Below are 3,435 nucleotides of genomic sequence, written 5' to 3'. Positions count from 1 at the left end.
GTGCTGCTCTGCTGGGACTCTTTTCAGGTCCAGCTCTGCACAGAGGCTCCAACCCTGCAGCTGCAGAGAAGTCAGAGAGGAAAGATGTCAGGCAAACAAGCCAATGCAGAGTTCTTTATTTGGTTGAAGCACACAGTGAGTAAAATTCCCAATTTGTACAGCCTCTGGGACAGGCTAGAAAGGCAAACACAGAATTGAAAATGGTGTTTATATATACATAAAGATATATATATCTTTATAGATATAAAGATGTTTTGGTGTGAACAAATTGTCACAAAAATAACACCCCTACCAGGAATAAAAAATAGAGAAGATATGGTGGGCCTTTAATGAGATCCATAAGAGGATTGGCCTTTAATGAGGTACATAACATGTAGAAGAAGGAGAGTTTATTGCTTCTGAAAAACACCCAGTTATCAGTTTCCTCATGGCTTCCTTGAGCTCCTTATTCCTCAGGCTGTAGATGAAGAGGTTCAGTGTTGGAGGCACCACCGAGTACAGAACTGACACAATAAGATCCAGGGATGGGGAGGAGATGGAGGGGGGCTTCAAGTAGGCAAAGAATAAGGTGCTGATAAACAGAGAGACCACAGCCAGATGAGGGAGGCACGTGGAAAAGGCTTTGTGCCGTCCCTGCTCAGAGGGGATCCTCAGCGCAGCCCTGAAGATCTGCACATAGGAGAAAACAATGAAAACAAAACAACCAAACATTAAACAGGCAATAACCACAGTGAGCCCAATTTCCCTGAGGTAGCCTGAGTGTGAGCAGGAGAGCTTGAGGATGTGTGGGATTTCACAAAAGAACTGGCCCAGGGCATTGCCCTGGCACAGGGGCAGGGAAAATGTATTGGCTGTGTGCAGCAGAGAATAGAGAAACCCAGCGGCCCAGGCAGCTGCTGCCATGTGGGCACAAGCTCTGCTGCCCAGGAGGGTCCCGTAGTGCAGGGGTTTGCAGATGGCAACATAGCGGTCGTAGCACATGATGGTGAGGAGGGAAAACTCTGTTCCAAGAAAGAAGACAAGCAGAAAGGCCTGTGTAACACATCCCATGTAGGAAATGGTTGTGTTGTCCCAGAGGGAATTGTGGATGGCTTTGGGGACAGTGGTGCAGATGCAGCCCAGGTCTGTGAGGGAGAGGTTGAGCAGGAAGAAGCCCATGGGGGTGTGCAGGTGGTGGTCACAGGCTACGGCGCTGAGGATGAGGCCGTTGGCCAGGAGGGCAGCCAGAGAGATGCCCAGGAAGAGCCAGAAGTGCAGGAGCTGCAGCTCCCGCCTGTCTGTCAATGCCAGGAGGAGGAACTGGGGCATGGAGCTGCTGTTGCACATTTACTCCTTCCTCAGAGTATTTTGATCTGTTGAGGAGAAAAAGTCACTGCTGGGTTACACCAGGCGTCTGCAGCCAAACATTACCCATCTCACAGCCACCCCACTCTCAGGCTCTCTCTCCTCTCTCAGACCTCCCTGCAGCTCCCTCCCCTGAGCTCTGGCTTTTGCTGGCTGAGGGGACCATTGGAAGCAGGAACTCTGTGATGGGCTCCCACCGACTCCTTCTTGCTCTGCAGCGACATGCAAGTCAGAATGCAGGGTGATCTCAAATTAAATATACTCGTGATAAATCAAAGAGCTTCTCAGCTTTGCTGTTTGCAATTTGCCCAAATGAAGGACTGAGCTGAGGGAATTCTTTGTATTTGTTCATCCAGTTGCACCTGCCACAGTTAAGAGTGGTTGTGGAGGTTTGAAATCCCTGACATTCCTATTGCACTGCAGGTCAAGTCTTGTGTGTTCTGAGGGGCACAGGGACGGTCCCTCAGTGCAGAGAGAAGAGCTGCTCTGCCCCTCAGTCCTGGGCTCAGCTGCCCTGTGCTGGCAGCTTGGAGCTGGAGGAGCATCACACTCAACTGTTCCTCTCCAAAGAAACTGCACAGATGTCCAGGAATTCATGTCCAAGGAACAGATGGACACACTCCTCACCTTTTCATCTCTCCCCTCCCAGAGTGTGACACAAAATGCTCCTTGCAGCTGCCCAGAGCATTTGCATGGATTTAGCACTGAGGAGTTTTCTCCATGGGGATCCTGTGCAGCACAGAGACACTATGGCAGAGCTGTGCCCTTCTGGAGGGCACCTGTAGCCCTGCAGGACACCCAGGCAAACAGCTGAATAGCCTGAAGGTGCCTGGAGGGCACTTGGGCACTTGGCTCCCACAGACACATCCCCACAGCAGTACCCAAAGGGTTTGTGTCTGGAGAGGAATCTGCCCCTGCCCCCCCCACCAAACCCCACACTAGCTCAGAAAACCCACTGGCAAGAACAAGGAGAGCCCAGGCAGCAGGGGATGGCAGTGAAATGCCACAAGGCTGCTGCCAAGGGAGGAGGGACACAGAGAGACAGCTGGAAATCAGGGCCTTGTCCTTGCCTGGGCTCTGGCTGCTGCAGGGCAATGCACAGCCCAGCCCCCGTGGGCCTGAGGGCACAGGCTCTGCTTGGGCTGGGAAAGGAGCCCAGGCAGGAGCTGCTCAGGGAAGGGGTCTGTGGCACAGGGACAGCAGGGAGGGGCCCACATCCCCCTGCCCAGCACTTGTGTCAGCAGCTGCCTCTCCCTGCCTGCCTGTCTCTGGGTGAGGAGCTGTTCCTGCCAGCAGCCCCTCCCTGTGCCCAGCTCAGCTCCCTGCCAGTGCTGCCAGAGCCATCCTCAGCCCAGTGCCCAGGGGCAGCTCTGCCTGGGCAGGGGCTGCAGAGCAGATCCCAGACAGCCCGCGGTGGCTGGGAAGGGGGAGGTGTTCTGGGGGGATGTGCTTCCTGAGAAGGGCCCCTGGGAATGGCAGGAGGTGGAGCTGAAGCTGTGAGGAGCCCTGACTCTGCAGCTGAAGGGCCCTGCCCAGCCTTGCCCAGCCCTGCCCTGCCATGAGGGGTCACTCCTTCCTCCCACACCTTCTCCCTGCCGGGCTGTGGCAGCTCCTTGGCCGGGCTGAGAGCTGCCCCTGGCAGGCAGCAGAGTCCCTGCCCCAGCACACAGAGCCCTGGGGGCAGGACCCTGCTCTGCACCACAGCCCTGGGCACCCCTGGCTGCACCCCCACCTTCCCAGCCCACAGCCAGCCCTGGCACAGGGAACCTTCTTGCCCTGGGCCTCTGAGGGGGGCAGCAGCAAGTCCTGCTCTGCAGCAGCTTCTCCTGCTGCACCCCAGCAAATCCAGCAGAGCCATCCTGACAGCTCCTGCCACTGCTGGCATTTGGCAGCTGGGAGAGGCACTTGCAGGAACTCCCCTGCACTGCTCTGCAGCCAGAGCCTGAGCGTGGCAAAGGGCTGGCAAGGTTCCTGCCCTGAGCAGCTCTGCCCTGTCCTCCCACCCCAGGATCCCTTCAACCTCCTGCTCCCTTCTCCTCTCTGCCCTTGCTGCCTGCAGCTCCTGCCCTGCTCTGCCATATGGCCACTTCC

At 56.2% G+C, this 3,435-nt stretch overlaps 1 pseudogene; it reads right to left on the bottom strand.

The window, feature by feature from the left end:
- Window positions 1-366: 366 nt before the first annotated feature.
- LOC113980046 lies at window positions 367-1,326 on the bottom strand (annotated as a pseudogene).
- Window positions 1,327-3,435: the final 2,109 nt, after the last annotated feature.

This window comes from Neopelma chrysocephalum, unplaced genomic scaffold (assembly GCF_003984885.1).
Source record: "Neopelma chrysocephalum unplaced genomic scaffold, ASM398488v2 Primary Assembly neopelma1_91918, whole genome shotgun sequence".
In the NCBI taxonomy this organism is placed as follows: Eukaryota; Metazoa; Chordata; class Aves; order Passeriformes; family Pipridae; genus Neopelma; species Neopelma chrysocephalum.
Note: the sequence above shows the minus strand (reverse complement) of the source record. Positions and strands in the feature narration are given on the sequence as shown.